Genomic DNA, 20,638 nt, shown 5'->3' with positions numbered 1-20,638 from the left:
TTATTTTGAACACACACCAAAACAATTTCCTTTGAAAGCACTTTAGTAGAAAATTACCAATCTACTGAAAAATCTCCCAAAGACTTTTCTAAGGATAATATTGAAACTTGGCAGAATTGATCAATTGACCAGTCCCACATTGCTATTTAATTTTGGTTCTCCTGGATTCAATGATTCTCCTACAAGGGGACTTTTAATTTTTTGATTTAGTACATTTTGCCCTATAAGGGTGAATGAGTGGAATTTGACATGGTAATCACATTTTTTTGGTCTGCTTTTAATTTCACAAACTCAAATATTTCATAGTGAGCACACTCTGCTTTGTTTCTGGTTCAAGTAGCCCTAATCAGATGTAGTTATCAGCACCTGCTAGAACATCTTCCTTCGGAAGTGCTTTAGCTTCTAGAAGGAAATTACCAATTTACTGAGGTGATTTCTTAGGTTTCAAAAGGATTTCTTTGTTTCCTGTCAGAAGATCCTATCACCACTCCTACATTACTACACAAATTTGGCTCTTCTGGGCTCAATGGTTAACTTGCAACCAGATCTTTAATTGTAAGTTTCTTTGTGTTCATTGCTATATGATGAATGAAACAATTTGGACCTATGAATCAAATTTGGTTTGTGGTAGCTAATTATAATTTCGCAAACTCAACTAGTTCCTTTAGAGCTCACTCTGCTTTGTTTGTGGTTCATGTAGCCCTTAGCTGAAGCAATTCTCAACATCTGCAGGGACACCTAGCACTAAATTACACAATAACTGAGATTTCTCCCCATGGATTTAGAAAATGTCATTGAAACATTGTAGAATTGATTCTTTCACCAGTATGACATAATTGGTATTGGACATGAAAATCAAGAAAGGGTATAATATTTGAATAAAATTTTACAATTTCAATTAATATTAAGTGATCACACTGTGCTTTTGTCTGATTGAAGTAGCATGAAGCATGTTCTCAGCACCTGCAACAATTTTTTGGAAGTGATTTAGCTATTAGCAGAAAATTACAAATTTACAGAGATTTCTCTCTAAGATTTTCAAAAGAATTTTATGAGATTTGGCAGAATTGATCCTTTCACCAGTTTTACATTACTCCCCAATTTTGGTTCTCCTATATTCAATGGTTCACCTCCAAGAAAGCTTTGAAATTTTAGGTTTCACTATAATTTGTCATATATGGATGATTTACTGGAATTGGAAATCAAAAACTGTTAGGGCCACCTGTTTAAAATTGCACAATGTCAATTAATTTTCAATAAGCACCCTCTCCTTTCATTCTGGTTGAAGAAGCCCTTAACTGAAGCATTTCTCAGCACATTTGGGAACAACTTTTTTGGAAACATTTAATTTGCTAGCAGGAAATTACAAATTAAGTGAGATTTCTCCTGATAAATTTAGAAGTATTTCATTGAAATATGGCAGAATTGATTCTTTCACTAATCCTAGACTGCTTACTAAATTGGGTTGTCCTAGATTCAAGGTTTGCTTGCATGGCAATTTTAATTTTTATGTTTCACTTCTATTTGCCTTATACGAATGAATGTATGGACTTGGACATGGAAATCATAAGTGGTTTTTGCTAGATGCTTGAAATTTTACAGTTTCAATTTGTGTTAGTGAGCACACTCTTCTCTGTTTCTACTTGAGGTAACACTAAAGAGAAGCAGTTCTCAACTCATGCTTAACACCTTCTTTTGGAAACGTTTTAGCTCCTAACAGGAAATGGCCAATTTACTGAGATTTCACTTCAAGATTTTCAGATGAATTTCATTGAATCTTGGCAGAATTAATCCTTTCACTAGTCCTACATTTTCTTCCAAATTGGTTCTCTGCTATTCAAAGGTTCACTTGCAAAGGCATTTTTAATTTCTAGGTTTAACTGCATTTGGATCTATAGGAATAAATGAAGAGAACTGGACATGAAAATCAAATGGTTTGTACTAGTTGTCCAAATTTCATAACTTTCATTAGTTCATTGTGGGAACACTCTGCTGGGTTTCAGTTTGTAGTAACCCAAAGAAGTAGAAGTTCTCATCACACGCAGAAACACCTTCTTTTTGGAAGCAATTTAGCTGCTATCTTGAAATGACCAATTTACTGAGTGATCACCCATAATTTTCAGATGGATTTCATTGAAACTTGGGAGAATTGATTGAATCACCATTCCCACATTGCTCTTTAATTTTGCTTCTCCTACATTCAAGAGTTCACCTTCAAGAAGACTTTGCATTTTTAGATTTAAATGGGTTTGTCCTACATGGATGAATGAATGGCATTGGACAAGGAAATGGCTTGTGCTAGGTACTTGCAATTTTGGGAACTCAATTATGTTTTTTATTGAGCACACTCTGCTTTCCATCTGGTTGAAGAAGCCCTAAGGAAAAGTGGTTTTCAGCACATGTATAACCCCTTCTTTTGCAAGTATTTTAGATGCTAACAGGAAAGTATTATTTTTCTGAAAATTTTCCCAATATTTTCAGAAAAATTTCATTGAATGTGGTGGAAATGATCCTTTCACTAACCTACATTGCTACACAAATTTGCTTCTACTGGGTTCAAGGGTTCACTTGCAATGAAAGTTTTAATTTTTAGATTTCAATGTGTTTTTCCCTCTAAGAATGTATGAATGGAATTGGACCTGGAAATCCAAAAAAATTTTTGCTACCTGGTAGAAAATTCAAATCCTCACTTAGTTCCTTGTGAGCACACAGAATTTTGTTTCTGTTGGAAGTAATCCTAAGCAGTAGAAATTCTCAACACATGTAGTAACACCTTCCTTTAGAAATGCTTTAGCTGGTAGTAGGAAATTACCAATTAACTGAGATTTCTTCCAAGATTTCAGACTAATATCTTGAAACATGGCAGAATTTATTACTTCTCCAGTCCTCCATTGCTCTACAAATTTGATTCTCATAAGATAAAGTGTTCTCCACTAAGGAAACTTTTTAATTTTTTAGTTTCACTGCATTTTGCTGAATATGGATGAATGAATGGAAATGGATTTTAAAATCAAAAAAACTATGTGGTAGCTGCTCAAAATTTTATAGCTTCAATTATTTCTTAGAGAACACATTCTGGTTTGTTTGTAGTTGCAATAGCTCTAAGCAGAAGTATGTATAAATACATGCAGGGACACCTTCTTTGGAAGTGCTTTAGCAGATAGCAGCAAATTAAAATTTTATTGAGATTTCACCCCAAGATTTTCAGATGGGTTTTATTGAAATTTGGATAATTCATCCCCTCTCAATTTTTTATTGCTCTCCAAATTTGGTTCTACTATGTTTAAGTGTTCACCCAAAGAGACACTTTGAATTTTTAGGTTTCACAGTGTTTTGCCCTATTGATTAATTAATGGATTTCAACCTAGAAATCAAAAATGTTTTGCACCAGCTGCATAAAATTTCACAACTTCAATTAATTCTTAGTGAACACACTGTTTTTTTTTTCTACTTGTGATAGTTCTAAGCAGAAACACTTCTTAGCACATGCAGGTCACCTTCTTTTGAAGTTCTTTAGCTGCTAACATCAAATTACAAATTTAGTGAGATTTAACCCCAAGATTTTTAGATGGGTTTTATTGAAATTTGGGAAAAGTAATCCCATCACAACTCCACACTGCTACCTCAAATTTGGTTCTCCTAAGTTCAAAGATTACCTGCAAGGATACTTTTAACTTTTAGGTTTTGCTGTGATTTTCCTTGTGTGGATTAATGAACGGATTTGGAACTTGAAAGCAAAAATATTTTGTGTTAGCTGCTTGAAATTCCATATTTCAATTAGCTCTTACTAAGCATGCTGTGCTTTGTTTCTGGTGGAGTACCCTTAAGCCAAAACAGTCTGAACACATGTAGGAATACCTGTTCTGAAAGAACTAAGGCTGTCTACAGCAAATTACCAATTTTATTCAGATTTCTCTACAAGATTCAGATGGATTTTATGGAAACTTGGTATAACTGATCCTATCACCAATCCCGCATTGCACCCCTAATTTTGTTCTCTGGGTTCAAGAGATTGTCTGTGAGGACACTTTAAATTTTTAGGTTTTAATATGTTTTTTCTTGTATGGATGAATGAATGGAATTGGTTCTGGAAATCAAAAATGGTTTGTGCTGGCTGATCGAAAATTCAGAATGCAATTAGTTCTTAGTTATCACACTCTGCTTTGTTTCTGGTTGAAGTATCCCTAAGCAGAGCAGTTCTCAGCATATGCAAGAACATCTTCTTTTGGTAGTCCTTTAGCTACTCACTGGAAATTAGCAATTTACTGAGATTTCTTCAATAGATTTTCAGAAGGATTTCTTTGAAACTTAGCACAATTGATCTTTTCACCAGTTACACTTTGCTTTGTAAATTTTCTTCTTCTAAGGTCAAGGGTTCACCCATAAGGCCTCTTTTAATTTTTAGTTCTCACTGCATTTGGCCCTGTATGGATGAGTGAATAGAAATGAACTTGGAAATCAAAGACATTTTCTGCTATGTACTTGAAATTTCACAAACTCAATTTGTTAGTACTGAGCGCTCTCTGCTTTATTTCTTTATGAACAAGCCCTAATCAGAAACAATTCTCAGCACATGCAGGTACACCCTCTTTTGTATGTGCTTTAGCTGCTAACAGCAAATTTCCAATTGGCTGAGATTTATCCACAAGATTTTCAGATGGATTTTATTGAAACTTGGCAGAACTGATCGTTTCACCAGTCATATTTTCCTCCTTAAATTTGTTCTCATACTTTCAAGGGTTCAACTGCAAAAACACTTTTAATTTTTTTTTAAAGAGAGAGAGAATTTTTTAATATTTATTTTTTAGTTTTCGGTGGACACAACATCTTTATTTTATTTGTATGTAGTGCTGAGTATGAAACCCAGTGCCCCGCGCATGCCAGGCGAGCACGTTACAACTTCAGCCACATCCCCAGCCCACACTTTTAAATTTGTTTAACTTCATTTTGCCCTTTATTGATGAATGAATGGAATTGGACCTGGAAATCCAAAATTTTGTGCCAGCTGCTTGAAATTTCTCTAAGTCAATTTTTCTTAGTGAACAAACTCTGGTGTTTTCCTAGTTGCCATAGCTCTAAGCAGAAGCCCTTCTAAAGAAACACATGAGAGAATACCTTCTTTTGGAAGGACTTCAGCTGCTAGCAGCAAATTACCAAATTAGTGAGATTTCATGCCAAGATTTTCAGATGTATTTTATTGAAACATGGGAAATTAATCCCTTCACCATTCCCTCATTGATGACCAAATTTGGTTCTTCTAGGTTCAAGGTTTTCCTTGAAATGACACTTTAAATTTTTAATTTTCACTGCATTTTTCCCCATCCTGGTGAATTAATGGAATTGAACTTGGAAATCAAAAACATATTGTGCTAGGTGCTTGAAATTTCTCAAACTAAATTAGTTTATAGTGCACACACTCTCTTTTGTCTCTTGTGAAAGTATCCCCAAGCAGAAGCACTTCTCTGCATATAGACGAAAACCCTTTGTTGGAAGCACTTTAACTGCTAGCAACAAATTACGAACTTAATGAGATTTTTTGCCAAGATTTTCAAATGATTTTCACTGAACCTTGGAACAATTGATCCTTTGATTAGTCACATGTTGCTCCCCCAATTTTTCATAGGTTCCAAATCGCCTGCAAAGATACTTTTAATTATTAGATTTCACTGTGATTTGCCCTATGTGGATTAATCAGTGAAATTGGGACTAGAATTCACAAACATTTTTGCTAGCTGATTAAAATTTCAGAATTCAATTAGTTCTCATTAACCACACTGTTCATTGTTTCTATTTGAAGTAGCACTAAGCCTAAATAGTTCTGAGCACATGCAGGGACACCTTTTTTGGGAAGTGCTAAATCTGCTAACAGCAAATTATCAACTTATTGAGATTTCTTCCCAAGATTTTCAGATGAATTTTATGGAGACTTGGTATAATTGATCCTTTCACCAGTCCCACATTTCACCCATTGAACCTCTAATTTTGTTCTCTAGGATCAAATTATACCCTGCAAGGACACTTTAATATTTTAGCTTTTACTGTTTTTATTTTTCCTATATGCATGAACAAATGGGATTGGTCCTGTAAATCAAAAATAGTTTGGGCAAGCTGATTGAAATTTCAGAATACGATTAGTTTTTAGTGACTACACTCAGCTTTATTTCTGGTTGAAGTAGCCCTAAGCAGAAGCAATTTTCAACACATGCATGTACCCTTTCTTTGTATGTGCTTTAGCTTCTAACAGAAAATTGTCAATTTACTGAGATTTCTTTCCAAAACTTTCAGATGAATTTTATTGAAATTTAATAGAATTGAATTTTTTTACCAGTCACACATTGCTTCCCAAATTTTGTTCTCCTAGACTCAAAGGTTGCCTGCAAGATACTCTAGGTTTCACTATGATTTGCCCTATGTAGATTAATGAACAGAATTGGATCTGATAATCAAAAAATGTTTTGTGCTAAGTGATTGAAATTCTATATTTCAATTAGTTCTTATTGTCACACTGTTCTTTGTTTCTGGTTGAAGTAGCCCTTACCCAAAACAATTTTGAACACATGTAAGAACACCTGTTCTGTAAGCATTAAGTCTGCTAACAGAAAATTCTGAATTTACTGAGATTTTTCCCCAAATTTTTCAGACTAATTTCATTGAAATTTAGCAGAACTAAACATTTTGCCAGTTGCATTTTGCTCCCTAAATTTGGTTTTCCTAGGTTCAAGAGCTCATCTGCAAAAATTTGATTTTTTTTTGTTTTATTGCATTTTGTCCTACATTGATAAATTAATGCAATAGGACCTGAAAATCAAAAATTTTGAGCTAGTTGCTTTAAATTTTCCAAACTCTATTACTTCCTAGTGAGCATACTTTGGATTCTTTTGTTGTTGTTGTTATAGAAGTCCTAAGCATAAGCAGTTCTCAGTACATGCTGAAACACCTTCTTTTGGAAATACTTTAGGTGAAAGCAAAAAATTACCAGTTTAATGAGATTTCAACCCAAGCTTTTAAAATGAATTTCATTAAAAGTTTGCATTGTTGATTTTTCCCCAGTCCCATATTACTCCCCAAATTTGTTTCTCCTATGATAAAGTGTTTGCCTGCAAGGACACTTTGAATTTTTAGGTTGCACTCTGTTTTGACCTATGTGGATGAATGAATGAAATTGGACCTGGAAAGCAAAAATGGTTTGTGCAAGCTGATTGAAATTTCAGATCACATAGAGAAACCATACTCAGTTTTTTTTTCTATTTGAAGTAGCCCTAAGAAAATGCAGACCTCAGCACATGCAGGAACACACCATCTTTTGAAGTTCTTTAACTGCTAGGAGAAAATTACATATTTACTGATATTTCTCTCCATGATTTTCAGGTGGATTTCATAGAAGCTTGGCACTATTTATCATTTCTACAGTCCCACATGCCTCCCCAAATTTGGTTCTCCTAAGTTCGAAGCTTTGCCTGCAAGGACACTTTAAATTTTTAGGTTTCACTCTGTTTTGCCCCTATTGATAATTAATGGATTTGGACCTAGAAACCAATAACATTTTGTGGTAGCTGCTTGAAATTTTACAATTTCAATTAGTTCTATATGAACACACTTTTTTTCTACTTGCAGTATTTCTAAGCAGAAGCACTTCTCAGCACATGCAGAGACACCTTCTTTTGTGAGCACTTTAGCTGTTAGCATCAAATTACCAATTTCGTGAGATTTCTCCCCAAGATTTTTAGATGAGTTTTATTGAAACTTGGGAGAATTCACTCTATTACCATTACTCATTGTTCCCCATATTTGGTTCTCATAAGTTCAAAGGTCACCTGCAAGGATACTTTTAATTTTTAGGTTTCACTGTGATTTGCACTATGTCAATTAATGAATGGAATTGGACCTAGCAATCAAAACGTTTTTTGCTAGCTGATTGAAATTTTAAAATTAAATTAGTTTTTATTTACCACACGCTGCATTGTTTCTGGTTGAAGTAGTCCTAAGCCAAAACATTTCTGAGCACAATCAGAAACATCTTTTTTTGAAAGTTCTAAGTCTCCTAACAGCAAATTATCAACTTATTGAGATTTTGCTCCAAAATTTTCAGGTGAATTTTATGGAAAACGAAAAATAAATTGTAAAATTTATTCTTTGACCAGTCCCACATTGCACCCTTATTTTTTCTCTAGGTTGAAGGGATCACCTGCCAAAACACTTGAAATTTTTAAGTTTTACCCTGGTTTTCCTTATATGGATAAATTAATAAAATTGAACCTGGAAATCAAAAATAGTTTGTGCTAGCCAATTGAAATTTTTCCCTGTGTTGATGGATGAATGGAATTGGGCCTGAAAATAAAAAAAAATTGTGATACCTCCTTGAAATTTCCCAAACTTTATTAGTTTTTAGTGAGCACACTCTGGTTTTTTTCTGGTTGTAGTAGCCCTAAGCATAAGCAGGTTTCACCACATTTAGGTATATCTTCTATTGGAAATTCTTTAGGTGCCAGCAGCAAATTGCCTATTTACTGAGATTTCACCTCAAGATTTTCTGGCAGATTTTAATCATCATCATCATCATCATCATCATCATCAAAGCTGGGCACTATTAATCCTTTCCCCATCCCAGCATTTCTGCCCAAATTTGGCTCACTTAGGTTCAATGGTTGCCCTGCATGGACACTTTGAATTTTTAGGTTTCACTCTGTTTTGTCCTATATCAATGAATAAATGGAATTGAACCTGAAAATCAAAAGTGGTATGTGCTAGCTGCTTAAAATTTAATAATATCGATTAATTCTTAAGGAACAAACTCTGGTTTGTTTCTAATTTCAGTAGCTCTAAACAGAAGCACTTCTCAGCACATGCAGAAACAGCTTCTTTTGGAAGCCCTTTAGTTTCTAGCAAAATATTACCAGTTTTGTTAGTTTTCACCTCAAAAAAAATTAAGATTTTAAGATGGATTTCACTGAATTTTTGCACTATTGATCCTTTCTATAGTCCCAAGTTTCTCAGGAAAGATGGTTCTTTCATGGTCAAGGGTTCACCTGCAAAGACACTTTGAAGTTTTAGGTTTTATTGAATTTTTCCCTTTATGGATGAATTAATGGATTTGAACCTTGAAATACAGACTATTTTTGTTATCCTTTTGAAATTTCAGAATTAAATTAGTTCTTATTGGCCATCCTCTGCTTTGTTTCTTTTTGAACTAGCCTTATAAGAAGCAGTTATCAGCACATGCAGGTACATAATTGTTTTTCATGTGCTTTAGCTACCAAAGGCAAATTACCCAGTTACTGAGAATTATCTCAAGATTTTCAGATGGATTCCATTGACACTTGGCATACCTGATTCTTTAACCAATTGCATTTTGCTTCCTAAATTTGCTTTTCCTATGTTCAAGGGTTCGCCTGCAAGGTCAGTTTATTTTTTGTTGTTTTTGTTTTTTATTTGATTTTGCAAGTATCACATTTGTTATTTAATTCTCATTCCTTCATTAACTTTTTTATTGAGCGTCAACTATTTTTACATAATTTGCATACATATATATTAGACAACTCTCATACATACTCTGCACACTATATCTAAGAAGTAGTAAAAATAGAAGTGTAGAAAAATTAATAAGAGTTAGACTTTGAAATAGAGCTGTGTTTGAATCCCAGTTCTACTATTCATTAAATGAATAAGAGTTAGACTTTGAAATAGAGCTGTGTTTGAATTCCGGTTCTACTATTCACTAACTGTAGCTAGTTGAATTGTGCCTCAACCCCCAAGAAAATATGTCCACCCAGAATTTCAGAATGTGACTTTACTTGGAATAAGTCTTTCCAGATGTAATTAATGTCTCTTGATGTTATGTCATCCTGACTTGGGTTGGGCCCTAAATCAAATAATAAGGACCTTAATAAGAGACAGAAAAGAAGAAGATATAGAAAAAGGAAAAGGCTGTGTGAAGATGGAGATACAGATTAGAGTTCTACAACCCCAAGTAAAGGACAGGCAGGGGTTGCTGGAAGGCACCTGAGTCTAGAAGAGAGGCAATGCGCTCCAAATTTCACACTAATTTATTACAGTAGTCCAACTAACATCCTACCTGTGTGTCTTTTGGTTAATTACCTCTTTCTCTATCTCCATTTCTATCTCTGTAAAATAAAGAGAATAGTTTTTGTGAAGAGGTATTGTATGTATTAAGAGATAATGCATGTAAAGTGTTTAGCATAAGATCTTGCACAGAAAGTGCTTGATAAATGTAAGTAATTATTATTAAAGTATGGGTAATCTTTATGGGCCAGGGTAAATTTTAAACTTTCTAATATTGTGATTACTAGAATAATTATCCCAGCTGGGTTTTTTGGGAGAGGCTAGGAGATCTTTTTATCTTTAAAAGAGAAAGAAAGAAAAAGAAAAAGGATATCACACAAATGAATTGCTTCTCACATTATTTCTGGTTGCAAAAATCATATGAGCTTCATAACCTCTGCCCCATAACAAGAACACAGTACACATTTTCCAAAATGTTGCTGAAGACTTACAGTAGCAAGAACTTGTACATATTGTTTATAGATTATAATGCATTTTTCTAAACTGGGTAATTTATGTATCTCCATGTTTATAGTAATCCCATCAGTTCTCCAGAAAAAGATGTGTATAGTGAAGTGAAAAAATACATGACACTGTGTGTATTTCATTTGAAAATTGTACTAGAAAACTATTTATCATATTCAATAACATAAAATTTTCTCCTCAAAGTTCTTAAAGATTTTTGTTAAATTTATTCCCAAATAACTTGTTCTTTTATAGGTTATGCCTGTTTTCAAATTGTTTTCTAGTTTGTTAAATTTTTTATATAAATTGGTAATTGATTTTTTAAATTTTTAATTGATTTTTTAAAAATTAATGACAGCAAAATGCATTACAATTCTTATTACGTATATACAGCACAATTTTTCTTATCTCTGGTTGTATATATAGTATGTTCACACCAATTTGGGTCATCATACATGTACTTTGGATAATGACGTCCATCGCATTCCAACATTCTTATTAACCCCATACCCCATCCCTTTCCTTCACTCCCCTCTGCCCCATCTAGAATTGGTCTATTCCCCCATGCTCCCCTTTCCTACCGCACTATGAATAAGCCTCCTTATATTATTGAAAACATTCGCCATTTGTTTTTTTGGGGGGATTGTCTAACTTCACTTAGCATTATCTTCTCCAACACCATCCATTTACCTGCAAATGTCATGATTTTATGCTCTTTTAATGCTGAGTAATATTCTGTTGTGTGTATGTGCCACATTTTTTATCCATTCATATATTGAAGGGCATCTAGGTTGATTCATTAGTTTAGCTATTGTCAATTGCACTACTATAAACATTGATGTGGCTGTGTCCATGTAGTATGCTGTTAAGTACTTTGGGTATAAACCAAGGTGAGGAAAGCTGGGTCAAATGGTGGTTCCATTTCCAATATTCCAAAAAAAAAATCACCATACTACTTTTCATATTGGCTGCACCAATTTGCAGTCCCACCAGCAGTGTATGAATGTATCTTTCCCCAATATCCTCGTCAACACTAATTGTTGTTTGTCTTCATAATAGCTGCCATTCTGACTGGACTGAGATGGTATGTAAGAGTAGTTTTGATTTGCATTTCTCTAATTGCTAGAAATAGTGACCATTTTTTCATATATTCGTTGATTGTATATATCTTCTGAGAAGTGTCTGTTCAGGTCCTTGACCCATTTGTTGATTGGGTTATTTGTTGTTGGTTTTTATAGTCCTTAGCTTTTTGAGTTATTTATATACCCTAAATATTAGTGCTCTATCTAATGTGTGAGATAAAAAAAAAATTGCTCCCAGATTGTAGGCTCTCTGCGACCTCACAGATTGTTCCTTTTGCTAAGAAGAAACTTTTTAGTTTTATTCCATTCCATTTATTGATTTTTGGTTTTACTCATTTTGCTATTGGAGTCTTATTAAGGAAGTTGGGGCCTAATTCCACATGATGAAAATTAGGGCCTACTTTTTCTTCTATTAGACACAGAGTCTCTGGTTTAATTCCTAGGTCTTGATTCATTTTGGTTTAAGTTTTGTCATTGGTGAAAGATAAGGGTTTAATTTTATTTTGTTGAATATAGGTTTTCAGTTTTCCCAGCACCATTTGTTGAAGAGGCCATCTTTTCTCCAATGCAAGTTTTTGGCACCTTTATCTAATATAACATAATTATAATTTTGTGGGTTAGCCTCTGTGTCCTCTATTCTGTTCCATTGGTCTACCAGTCTGGTTTTGTGCCAATACCATGCTGTTTTTGTTACTATTGCTCTGTGGTATAGTATAAGATCTGGAATACCACTTGCTCTCTCTTCCTACTTACGATTGCTTTAGCTATTCTGGGTCTCTTATTTTTCCAGATTAATTTCATGATTAATTCTTTTTATATTTTTATGAGGAATGCCATTGGTATTTTTATCAGAATTGAATTAAATCTGTATAGTGGTTTGGGTAGTATGGTCATTTTGATAATATTAATTCTGCCTACCCAAGAAAAAGTTATATCTTTCCATCTTTAAGGTCTTCTTTGATTTCTTGCTTCTGTAGTTTTTATATTATAGATCTTTCATTCACATGTTTTGTTAAGTTAATTCCAGAGAATTTTATTTATTTATTTTTTGAGGCTATTTTAAATCAGGTAATTTTCCTCATTACCACCTCAGAAGATTTGTCACTGACATACAGAAATGCCTTTTATTTATGGGTATTGATTTCATATTTTGTTACCTTGCTGAATTCATTTACTAGTTCTAGAAATTTTCTGGTGGTGATTTTTGATTTGTTAGGTATAGAATCATATCATCAATAAACAGTGCTAATTTAGGTTATTTTTCTATATGTATCATTTTAATTTCTTTCATCTGTCTAATTGCTCTGGCCAGTGTTATAAGAACTATGTTGAATAGAAGTGGGGAAAGATCGGATCAATGTCTTGTTCTAGGTTTAGAGGGAATGCCTTTAATTTTTCTGCATTTAGACTGATGCTGGCCTGGGGCTTAGTGTAGATAACGTTTATGATATTAAGATATCTTTCTGTTATCCGTAGTTTTTATAGTGTTTTGAACATGAAGGAATGCTATATTTTTTCAAATCTATTTTTTGAAAAAAAATTTTTCTGAATCTATTGAGATAAACATATAATTATTATATTTGTGTCTATTGATGTGATAAATTACATTTATTGATTTACTATGTTAAACAAACCTTACATCCCTGGAATGAATACTACTTGATCATAATGCAACATAATTTTGATATGTTTTTGTATTCGATTTGCCAGAATTTTATTTATATTTTATTGCATCTATATTCATTAAATATATTGCTCTAAATTTTATTTCTTTCATGTGTCTTTGCCTGGTTTTTGATGCAGGGTAATATTGGCCTTATAGAGTCAGTTTGGAAGTGCTGCTTCTTTTTCTGTTTCCTGAAATAAATTGGAAATTATTGGTATTAGTTCTGCTTTTATGATCTTGTAGAACTTGGTTGTATAACCATCTTGTCATGAGATTTTCTTGATTGGTAAGCTTCTGATTGTGTCTTTTATTTCATCACTTGACTTTGTTCTACTTAAGTTGTGTATATATGTTCCTGGTTTAATCTGGGCAAATTGTATGACTTAAGAAATTTGTCAATGCCTTCAATGTTTTCTATTTTATTGGAGTATAAGTTTTCAAAGTAATTCCTAACTATCCTTTGTATTTCTGTTGTGATATTGCCTTTTTCATCACATATGCAGGTAATTTGAGTTTTCTTCTCCTTCTCCATGTTAGTGTAGCTAAGGGTCTGTAACTTTTATTTATTTTTTTAAAGAACCAATTTTTTTGTCAATTTTTTCAATTGTTTTTTTTGTTTTGATTTTATTGGTGTCAGCTCTAATGTTAATTATTTCTTGCCTTCTACTGCTTTTGCATGAAATTCATGGTATTATCTCTACTTTTTAAAAATATATTTATGATTTTTATATCTTTTTGGTGTATGGTTCCCTTGAGAAATATGTAATGTTCATCTTTATCCTTTTTGATTAACTTTGACTTGAAGTTTACTTAATTTGATACAAGGATGAAAACCCATGTTTACTTCTGCAGTCCATATGAGTGTTATGATTTTTTCCCATCCTTTCAACTTCAGTTTCTGTATGTCTTTTTCTATGAGATGAGACTCATGGAGATAGCATATTGTTGGGACTTTTATTTTTAATCCAATCTGTTAGCCTTTGTCTTTGATTGGTGAGTTTAAGCCATTAATATTGACATATGGTTTGTATCCCCAGCCATATTTGTTCCTTTTTGTTATTTAAGTTGACTTGATTTTCTTCTTTGATTAGTTTTTTCTATACAGCATTACCTCCCACTGCTGAATTTCGGGGTTTTTATCCCCTTCATGGAACATTTTTCCAAGGATGTTTTGTAGTGACAGGAAGTATTTATTTCATCTTCAAATATAAAGTTTAATTTTGCTGGATACAAAATTTTTGTAGGCACCCATTTTCTTTCAGAGCTTGCTATATGTTGTTCCATAATCTTCTAGCTTTCAGGATCTGTGTTGAAATTCTGCCATTATTTTGATTTGTTTTTCGCCACATGTAACTAATTCCTTTCTCTTGTGGGTTTTAAAATTATCTATTTATTCTTCACATTGAGTATTTTTATTATAATGTGCCTTGTTGTGGATCTGTTATGATTTTGTGCATTTGAAATCCTGTAGGCTTCTTGAATTTCATTTTTAATATTTATTTTTTAATTATCAGCAGACACAACATCTTTGTTTGTATGTGGTGCTGAGGATCAAACCCGGGCCGCACACATGCCAGGCGAGCGCGCTACTGCTCGAGCCACATCCCTGCCCTGGCTTCTTGAATTTCAATTTCTAATTCATTTTTTTATGTTTAAAAAGTTTTCTAATACTACTTCATTGAATAGATTGTTCATTTCTTTGGCTTGGGTCTCTATGACTTCCTCTATCTCAATAACTCTTAAATTTGGTCTTTTTATGCTATCCCATATTTCTTGAATATTCTACTAATGGTATTTTACTTTTATCACTATATGGTGTATGTTCTTTCCAAGATATATATTTTATCTTCATTGTCTGATTTCCTATATTCCAAGTGGTCTACTCTGTTTGTGATGCTTTTAATGGTGCTTTTAATTTGGTTTATTTTTTTTTTTCATTTCAAGGATTTCTTTTTGGTTTTTTGTTTGTTTGGTTTGGTTTGGTTTGGTTTGTTTGTTTGTTTGTGGTTTGTTTTGGAACTTCTCTCTGTTGACCTGTTGAGTTAATCTTTTCTTCCTTTTTTTTAGCTCCTTGTTAGTGTAATCTTTCATTTCCTGAATTTGCTTTCTTAAATCTTCCTTGAGTTACAGAATATTTTATCCATGTACAGCCTGAACTCCTTCTCTGTAATTTCTTCTGCTGTGGCTGCCAATGATTCTAATGATGTCCAGTCTTGATTGTTTAGGACATTTTTTCCCTTATCTTTTTATATTATCTTCTTTTCCAGCTCTGTGAGTCTGGGATGTTATTGTTTTTACCCCATAGGATTATAGTGCTCTTGTAAGTTTTCAAGATCTCTCCTGGCCAGATGTAGAGCTAATCTGGGAGCTGCCCTCATGAAATATGGTGAGAAAAGTGATCCAAGATGGAGACCATCTGCTTCCAGCACTAGGGTGTCTGGTTAGGTAAGGGAAGCTGGGCAATGGTGTTGTGCTGTGGGTACATGATCCACGTGGTAGTAGAGCAAAGTCTGAGAGTTCTGCAGAGGTGCTGATAGGTGATTGTGCTAAAGAGTTTGCAAGCTCTGTGCAGGCCAGAACACCAGGCTTTGGGTTTTAGAAGCCAGGAGTTCAGAGTCCTACTCAAATGCTGAGGCTCAGAGCCCTTAGTGGGGGTCACAACACTGGTATTTCTGCAGAAATTAGCTGCTTAGTGTCCTCTAACACTTTCAGTGATTCAGTATTCTGACTAGGTGATATCTGAGTGGCACAGAATGCTGCCTCACTGTAGCCTGCAATCTTCTCCTCACAAGGTTAGTTTTAATTTTCAGATTTCACTGCATTTTTCCCTGTAGATTTTTAATTTTTAGGTTTGACTCTGTTTGCCCTATATGGATGAGTGAAATTGGAACTGCAAGTTGAACACATTTTTTGTTAGCTTCTTGAGGTTTCACACACTCAACTAGTTCTCAGTGAGCATACTTTGTGTTCTTCCTGGTTGAAATAACCCTAAACCCTAACTCTTTTGGGAGTGTTTTAGCAGCTTTCAGAAAATTATCAATTTCTTGAAATTTAGACCCAAAAATTTCAGATGAATTTCATTGATACTGAGCACAATTGATACTTTCACTAGTCCCACATGGATCACAAAATTTGGCTGTCCTAAGTTCAAGGTGTCATTTGCCGAAACACTTTTAATTTTTAGTTTTTACTTTGTTTTGCACTATATGGATAAATGGAATTGAAACTGGAAATCAAACACAGTTTGTGCTAGCTGCTTGAAATTTAACACACTCTACTATTTCTCAGTGATTACATTTTGTTTTCTTCCTGGCTGAAATAGCGTTAAGAAGAATTACTTCTCAGCGAAAGCAGGCATACCTTTTTTTTTTTAATTTTTTAAGGCACTTGCAGGAAATTTAAAAATTTTAAAATATATCCCCAAAATTTTCAGACAGATTTCATTGAGACTGTTTATTAGTGATCCATTAACCAGTCCCACATTACTCAATGAATTTGGTTATCCTAGGTTCAAAATATCACTTACAGTAACATTTCAATATTTAGGTTTCAATTCCTTTGGTCGTATATGGATAAATGGAATTGGAACAAGAAATCAAACATGGTTTGTGCTAACTGTTTAAAATTTCAGTCATTCAAATAGTTCTCAGTGAGAACACTCTATTTCATTTCTGTTTGAAGTAGCCCAAAGCAGAAGCATTTCTCAGCACATGGAAGACCTTCTTTTGGTATCATTTTAGCTGCTTGCAGAAAATTACAAATTGACTGAATTTTCTTACCAAAATTTTCAGATGGATTTCATCAATACTGTTAAACATTGATCACTTCACAAGTCCAATATTGCTCCTCAAATTTGATTACCTAGATTCACGTATTTGCTTAAAGAAGCACTTAATTTTTAGGTTTCACTTTGTTTTGCCCTATATGGATGAATGAAATTAAAACAAAAATCAAAGATGATTTATTCTAAACATATGAAATTTCATACACTCAGTTCTTAGTGAGCACACTCTCTATATTTTCTGAATTAAGTAGACCTAAGTAGAAGCACTTTTCAGCAAATGTAATAAAAATTCTGTGGACTGTGTTAGGTACAGGAACATTTTAATTTTTAGGTTTTGCTTCATTTTGTCCTGTATGGATTCATAAAATGAAATTGAAAATCGAACACCATTTGTGTTAGCTTCTTGTAATTTAACACATTCAATTAGTTCTCAAGAGAGCACCCTCTGTTTTGTTTCTGGTTGAAGTAGCCCTACACAGAAACACTTCTACACCATGAAGAAATACATTTAGGGGGGATGTTTTAGCAGATTGCAGAAAATTATCAATAGACTGAAGTTTCTCCCCAAAACTTTCAGATGGTTTTAATCAATACCTTTCACCAGGCCCACATTGCTCATGAAATTTGGTTCTCCTAGATTCAAGGTATCACTTAAAGGAACATTTTAATTGTAGGTTTCACTTTTTTCCCCTATATGGATGAATGGATTTGGAACAGGAAATCAAATGTGGTTTGTGCAAGACACATGTAATTTCATACAATCATTTAGTTCTTAGTGAGACACTCTTTATTGTTCCAGGTTAAAGTAGCCCTAAGGAGAAGCACTTTTCAGCACATGCAGTAAAAAACAAATCTGTGGACTGTTTTAGGTGCTTAAATGAAATTACTAATTTTCTAAAATTTCTTTCAAAAATTTTTTGATGGATTTCAATGATATTGGGCATATTTTATGTTTTTGCCATTCCACATTGCTTCCCAAATTTGGTTCTCCTAGGTTCAATGGAGTCCTTGAAGGAACACTTGAAATTTTTAGGTTTCACTTTATTTGCGCTATATAGATTCATAAAGTTGGAAGTGGAAATCAAACACGGTTTGTGATTGCTGCTTGAAATTTCACTCAACTAGTTCTCAGTGACCACACTCTATTTTATTACTGGTTGGTGTAGCCCAAAGTGAACACACTTCTCAGCACATGCAAGAATATCTTTTATTGGAAGTGTTTTAGCTGCCTGAAGGAAAATTAAAAGTATACTGAAATTTTTTCCCCAAAAAAATTCAGATGAATTTCATTGATACTGTCACAATTGATTATTTCAACAGTCCCACATTGCTCCATAAATTATATTTGCCTACGTTCAAAGGTTCACTTGAAAGAACACATTTAATCTTCAGGTTTTAATTTTCTTTTTCCTCTGTGTCAGTTGAATTGGAAAATAAATCAAACATGAATTGTGCTAGACATATGAAGTTTGACACTTTCAATTATTTGGTTGTGAGCATACTCTCTATTATTTCTTGTTTAAGTAACCCTAAAAAGAAGCACTTTTCAGCACATGTAGTTAAAATTTACATGGAGCATGTTAGCATATTGCATAAAATTAACAATTTATGAAATGTTTTCTGAAAATTTTTCAGATGGATTTCAATAATATTGGGCATGTTTAATTATTTTACCATTCCTACATTGCTCCCCAAGTTTGGTATTACTAGGTTCAAAGATTCACTTTTAGGAACACATTTAAATTTTAGGTTTCACTTCATTTTGCCCAATAGGGAAGAATGGAATTTGAAATTAAGGCATAACACTTTTTTGGCTAGCTTCATTTTACACATTCAATTAGTTCTTAGTGAGAAGAACCTAATTTGTTCCTGGTTAATATATTCCTAAGCAGGAGAACTTCTCAGCACATGCAGGAACATCTTCTTTTGTTAGTGTTTTAGCACCTTGCAGAAAATTACCAGTTGACTCAAATCCATCCCCAAATTTTTCAGATGGATTTCATTGATACTGATCAGAATTAATTCTTTCACTATTCATACATGACTCCCCAAATTTGGTTCACCTAGGTTCAAGGATTTGCTTGAACAAACACTTTTAAATTTTAGGTTTCACTTCATTTTACCCTATATAGATAAATGAAATTGTTTTTGGTAAAGGAAATCAAACATGATTTGGCTAGACACATAAAATTTCACACAGTAAATTAATTTTTAGTAAGCACACTCTATTGTTTCCGGTTGAAGTATCTCTAGGGAGAATAACTCTTCAGCACATGCAGTGAAATATTCTGTGGGGTGTTTTCACTGCTTGCAGGAAATTAACAATTTACTGAAATTTCTTTTAAAAAATTTCCAATGATATTGATTTAATACATTTATGAGTCCTATATTTCTCCTCAAATTTGATCCTCCTAGGTTCAAGGGTTTGTCTGCAGAAACACTTTTAATTTTTAGGTTTCACTTTGTTTTTCCATATAGGGATCAATGCAATTGGAAATTGAAATCAAACACAGTTTGTGACAGGTGCTTGAATTTCACACCCTCAACTAGTTCTCAGTGAGCACACTCTGTTTTGTCCCTTGTTTATGTAGCCCTAAGCAGAAGTCCTTCTCAGAACAAGAAGAAACACCTTTTTGGGGGGAGAGTTTAGCAGCTTGAAAGAATATATGAGTTTACATAAATTTCTCACTAAAATTTTCAGATGAATTTCAAGAATACTGTACACAATTGATACTTAACTATTCCAACATGGCTCCCCAAATTTGGTTCTACTAAGTTTGAGGCTGTGCTTGCAGAAAAAAAATTTTACTTTTTAGATTTCACAACATTTTTGCCCCATAGGGATAAATGCAATTAAAACTAGAAATCACACACGGTTTATTCTAGCTTCCTGAAACTTCACACATTCAATTAGTTCTTAACGTGAACTGTATGTTTTATTTCTGGCTGAAGTATCCTTATGCAGAAGGATTTCTCAACATATGCAGGACAACTTTCTTTTGGAAGCATTTCACCAGTTTGCAAGAAACTACAAATTTACCAGTATTTCTCCCAAAATTATTTTGACAGATTACATTGATAATAGGCCAGATTGTTCTTTTTACCAGTCGCACCTTGCTGACCAATTTTGGTTCTCCTAGGTTTAATGGTTTGCTTATAGGAACACATTAAGTATTTAGGTTTTTGTTTTTCCCTGTAAGGATAAATGCAATTCGAATTAAAAAACATACATGGTTTGTGCTAGCTGCTACCTGAAACTTTACATACTCAATTTGTTCTCAGGTCGTACTCCCTTTTGTTTTTGGTTGAACTAGCCCTAAGCAGAAGAATTTCTCAGCACATGCTGAAACACCACCTTTTGTGACATAGAAGAAGCTTGCAGAAATTATATATATAGACTGGCATTTCCACCAAACATTTTCAATGAATTTTGATGATAGTAGGTGGAACTACTCCATTTACCAGTCACACCTTCCCAAATTAGTTTCTCATACACTCAAGTGTTCACCTTCAGGAAGACTTTAAATTTTTATGTTTTACTTTGTTTTGTTCAATAGAAATGACTCAATTGCAAATAAAAAT

This window comes from Ictidomys tridecemlineatus, chromosome 10 (assembly GCF_052094955.1).
Source record: "Ictidomys tridecemlineatus isolate mIctTri1 chromosome 10, mIctTri1.hap1, whole genome shotgun sequence".
Lineage (NCBI taxonomy): Eukaryota > Metazoa > Chordata > Mammalia > Rodentia > Sciuridae > Ictidomys > Ictidomys tridecemlineatus.
This window is presented reverse-complemented; position numbering follows the sequence as displayed.